The sequence below is a fragment of the Octopus bimaculoides genome, chromosome 3, assembly GCF_001194135.2.
Source record: "Octopus bimaculoides isolate UCB-OBI-ISO-001 chromosome 3, ASM119413v2, whole genome shotgun sequence".
NCBI classification, from domain to species: Eukaryota; Metazoa; Mollusca; class Cephalopoda; order Octopoda; family Octopodidae; genus Octopus; species Octopus bimaculoides.
Window position 1 is genome coordinate 94,897,115 of NC_068983.1, and position 5,450 is coordinate 94,902,564.

Below are 5,450 nucleotides of genomic sequence, written 5' to 3' on the forward strand. Positions count from 1 at the left end.
TTCACCATCAATGTACTGTCTACCACAATGTCGGGCGCCAACAACCCCACCACCAGGGACACACCAGATCAACACACTCGGTTTTATCTTCACTGTGGAGTGTAATTTATCCACTCACGCACAACAGTAAGAGCTAGCCGAATTGAATATTCTGTACCAGGTAACCGGTCACAACTGACCACGACTTCCTGAGTACAGACATTCTATCTCCTTGTGGAATTTTAATACGAACTGGTTTTCTCTATCTCAGTGTTTTGGGACTTTTCGCAGTCTATACTACAGACACTTTTACTTGTTCTGTGTTTTCACTCACACACACACTTGTGCACACACACATTTTCTTTCATTTGGACATTGCATGCATGTATCTCACAAGTGTACATTCATTTCTTTGATTTTTCTTTATGTGTGTTTGTACCACATCTTGTAGGTGGTTTCAGTGGCCATCCTGCCTCAGGCGTTCCAACAGATTTCATATTATCGTGCGTTTCCGCACTGGCAAGGGAGCCCTGTAGTAACGCTGTGCGCATGCATAGTCTCACGCATGCATGGAATTCAACAAGCAAGCTCTCCCGCTTCATTCTATCTCTTTCTTGCTGGCCAGCGATTGAGCATGGACGTGTTTAGCTGTCTCTCTCATTTGAGTGTGGTTGAACGAAGTTGTCTCCACAACGACACCAGCTCGAGGAACAATACATCTACATTTCAGGCTACTCGGAAACCGGACAATTGGAAGCTGTTTTATTTTCCACTATACAATAAATATTTGTTGTTGTTGATCAGATTGGAGTTTCTGCGTTCAGTTCACTTCTAATTTAACATAGGAAAGTTAGGTGTACATCTAATGATGTATAACCCACTTTCCTAAAGTGGTTTTTTTTTTTTTTTTTTTTTCAGGTGGTAAATATATACATCTTTAGCTCTTGTTTGTTGTTACAGCTTCTGTGTGTGTGAGCATGGTTGTTGGGACGTTGGTATGTAGATGTAAGCGAGCTATCGAGCATAAGTTCGAAAGATGGTGAGAGACAGCTAAACACGTCCATGCTCAATCGCTGGCCAGCAAGAAAGAGACAGAAGAGAAGCGGGAACACTCGGTTGTTGAATTCCACGCATGCGTGAGACTACGCATGCGCACGGCGTTACTACAGATGCTTATAATATCTGACACAGTAAGATACAGGTTTGTCACCCATATAGTTAATCAGATTATATAGGAAGTTGTCATATTCAATGACTGACATTGCAACATTATAGTTAACTGTTACAAGGGTAAAGTAAATGCCTTAGATAGAAGCATTTACTGAAGTATCAAACTGCTGGATTAAGTCATGAAAGTTACAGAGAAAGCTATTGCCCAGTTAACAAGGAACAAAATTTGACTAGATGAGACACTGTTTGGTTTTGTGGCTCTTATTGACTTGCCAAGATTCTAGTTAATTTGGCATTCATGACCTGAAGGGAGCCTTTGACAGGGTCCTCCACTCTGTGATATGAGATCTCTGGAGAAGCTAGGAGTAGATGAATTGATTGCGAAAGCCATACAAGCTATGTGCAAAAGTGTTGTCTGTAAGATAAGAGTTAGCCATAATAACAGGGATGAATTTAGGCTACAGGTAGGAGTTAACCAGAATCAATTCTCAGCTCCCTCCTATTCATCATTGTCCTCCAGACCATAATGGAAGAATTGCTGTGGTAGACAGGTCTTCTTCAGCACAGTGAATTGCCAATTATCTCTTCTGTGGGGTATAGTAGACAACATAATACTTTCATTCATCTAAAGCCTAACGTTCTAGAAGTCAAAGGGCCAAGGAAATACAAGAAAAAAGGCAGCACAAGCTCCAATCTCAAAGACAACGAAATGCCATGGAAACATAAGAGCAACGAGAAGTAAAACTTCAGTTTGAAACAACCAGGCAAGCCCACTTGAGGGAATACCTGAGCAGAAACAACAGAGATTGAAGTCTTAAGCCAGTGCTTTAGAGAATAAGTGTTGGAATTTAGACCTTTTCCTCACGAAGAGTGAGAACTAGCAGCATTTAACTACAATCTGAAATATCGCCATTATGATAGATGCCTTATGAGTACATTTGAGTACAGTACAGACTGGGATAAAAACCGAGTGACTGCAAGTATATATGTACAGACTGGTAAAAGCTGGATGACTGCTAGTATATATGTTCATGAACAACAACTCGCTCACTTACTCTTTCTTGAATCAACAGCTAAGTTATTATTATTTAAATGGGATTTAGTTAATGAATCTAGGATTCCCCCATTTCTTTCAATATCTAATTGCCAAGGTCACATGTAATTTCATTTCAATTTCAGTTAGACTCATCCTCTCATTGCCACATGCTTATGAAATAAATTTAATGATTAAAATGTACATGTATATTAATTTTGTATTAATATTTTAATGATAATAATAATAATTATTAAATACTATGGCTTTTCTTCTGAGCCCATCTAGCTATATGGTGTGTAAACTTAGTTTGCTCAAGGCCAGTGCTCAACATCCGTTTTGCCCACCTACCCTCCACCACCACCACCACCAACATTTTAATTCATATATTAACATTTTCACCTGGTGACTCATACACTTCCTGTGCTGTGTGTGTGAATATATATTTTGATTATATCCTTATACCCTCATATAGGTGCCCTGATGAATGTCATATACAGTTAAAGATACCTCATATATAAATATTTAGACATATACTTAAACTGGCCTATGTAACCACCCTATTTCATACCCACTTGTTGGCTCTTGCTCTAGATGTTGGTTGAGTGGTGGTGAATAACTATGTACCAAAGCTCTATGCTAGCTGACAAGTATTTTTGTAGATCTCCTTTGTTTCAGGTGATGACAAAATTTTCACAACTTCCTTGCTGCCACCACTCTCAAGTACTCAATCTCAGGGCTGCTACCATCAACGTTAGCACAATGAAAGGAAGGAGTGGGGAGATGATTGAAATGCTGGAGCAATGTCATGTTGATGTGTGGGGTGTGGAAGGAGTAAGATGGAGGGAAGCTTCAGCTAGATTCCTCGTGGGTAAGAAGCAGAGATTCAAAGTGCATGGGGGCTATGGTTTTGGGCCTAGAAATGAGGAGAGAACAAGACTGCCGGAGTTCTGTGATGCAAGTGATCTGATTGATCTACAACACTAACTTCAAAAAGCCAGCCAGCCACCTGATCACTTTTCAGTCTGGTGAGCACATAAACCAGATTGGCTACCTCCCCACCAGGCAACAAGATAGATGGATGCTTAAAAATGCAAAGTCTTTCCTAAGTGAAGAGTATACAACCCAACATGGGTTACTAGTTAGTGAATTCAGAATTAGAGCTAGAAAGACTCAGAGAAATAAACCAATCTGGAAAAGAAGACGATGGAAGCTCAAAGACCCAGCAAACAGACAAAAATTTAGAGCTTTCTTAATGGAAGCTTCTGATGAAAGAGAAGAAGAGTTGGGGACTTATAGCTTAGAGGACAGTTGGAAGTTCCTGCGGGACAATCTACTGAGGGCTACGGATGAAATCTACAGTTGGTGCAGAGTCCCAGCTAGACCAAGGGTGACATGGTAGTGGAGCAAAGAGGTAGACAGTGCTATAAAAGCGTAAAGACAGGCCTGGAAAGACTGGAAAGACTGGAAAAATGGTGGAAGCAGAGAATTATATCAGGTAGCGAAAAGGGTTGCTAAGTATCAGGTATACATAGCAAAAGGTGTAGCTGAAGGTAAGATATTTGCAAATGTTCTACAGCATGAGGATCAGAGGTAATCAGGATTGCAAAGCAGTGTATCAGAGAGAGTAGAAATGTGGTAAGTGAGAAATGTGTGCGAATGGATAATGGTATGCTTGCACTTAGTGACTCAAAGAAGAACGATGCATGGAAGTGTCACTATGGAAAGTTACTAAATATGGAAAATGAATGGGAGAAGGAGAGTCTACCAAATATCAAACCAATTGAGGGACCAGCCATCGGAGTTGATAGCAGCATAATAGATCAGGCAAATAAGGACATGAAGACAAGGAAAGCCTCTGGGCCACCAGGTATCACTGCCGAGATGATTAAAATTTCCGGTAGTGTAGGCTATAGCTTATCACCTGTATAGTTATTCAGGTTATTCAGAAAGGTACCATCCCCAATGACTGGTGTAGTAGTATTACAGTTAGCTGTTACAAGAGTAAAGATGATACCTTAGAAACAACTACAGAGGCATTAAATTGCTAGACCAAGTAATGAAAGTTACTGAGAAATAGAATTAAACTAGATGAGATGCAGTTTGGTTTTGCACCTGGGAAGAGTACTACAGATGCCATCTTCCTAGTGAGACAGCTGCAGGAAAAGTACTTGGCCAAAAGTAAGCCATTGGACTTAGCCTTCATCGACCTGGAGAAAGCTTTCAACAGAGTTCCCCACTCTGTTATATGGTGGTCTCTAAGAAGATTAAGAGTAGAAAAGTGGCTTGTTAGAGCTGTACAAGCCATGTACAGTGGTGCTGTCAGTAAGGTGTGAGTTGGCCATGAGTACAGTGATGAATTTAACGTACAGGTAGGGGTTTACCAGGGCTCACTCTTATTCATTATAGTCCTCCAGGCCATAACAGAGGAATTCAAAACTGGGTGCCTGTGGGAACTGTTATATGCTGATGACCTTGCTCTTAATGTAGAATCTTTAACAGAACTGGAGAAGAAATTCCAGGTAAGAAAACAAAGCCTGGAATCAAAGGCCTTAAAGTTAACCTAACAAGGACCAAAGTTGTTGTTAGTAAGAAAGAAGATAACACTCTCTTTCTGTCAGGTAAATGACCTTGCTCAATATGTAGGAAAGAAGTTGGAAGAAATTCCATTCACTGCACCCAGCGTAAACTAAGAACACTTAAGAGGTGCAGTAGAATCACAGGTAGATTAACAGGTAAAGTCATCTTTCTATGTGACAGATGTGCAGGAACAATAAGCACTAAGGACACACAGGACTTAGACTCTCTCAAATGCCCAGGAGGCTCTCTTGAGGTTGTAGATAGTTTCTGTTACCTAGGTGACCAAATTAGCAATGGTGGAGGATGCTCTGAAGGTATTGTTTCTAGAATAAGAATTGTGTGAAGGAAGTTCAGAGAGCTATTACCTCTGTTGGCAACAAAAGGACTCTCTCTCTGAGTGAAAGGTAGACTATATGATGCTTGTGTGTGTAGTAACGCCTGCGCATGCGTAGTTTTACGCATGCGTAGAATCGCTCAATTCATTCTCTTTCACGCTGGCCAGCGATTGAGCATGGACGTGTGTTTAAAGCTGTCTCTACATTTTTCGGTCTTATACTCGACAGCTCGTTATTCTCACCTCTAAAGATGTATAACTAAAAGATATGTATGTTTACCAAGTAAATAAATGTTGTTTAAGTTGTTTAGTCTGGAGTTCAGCGTTTCCGTCTATTTCTTTAATTTTATAGTA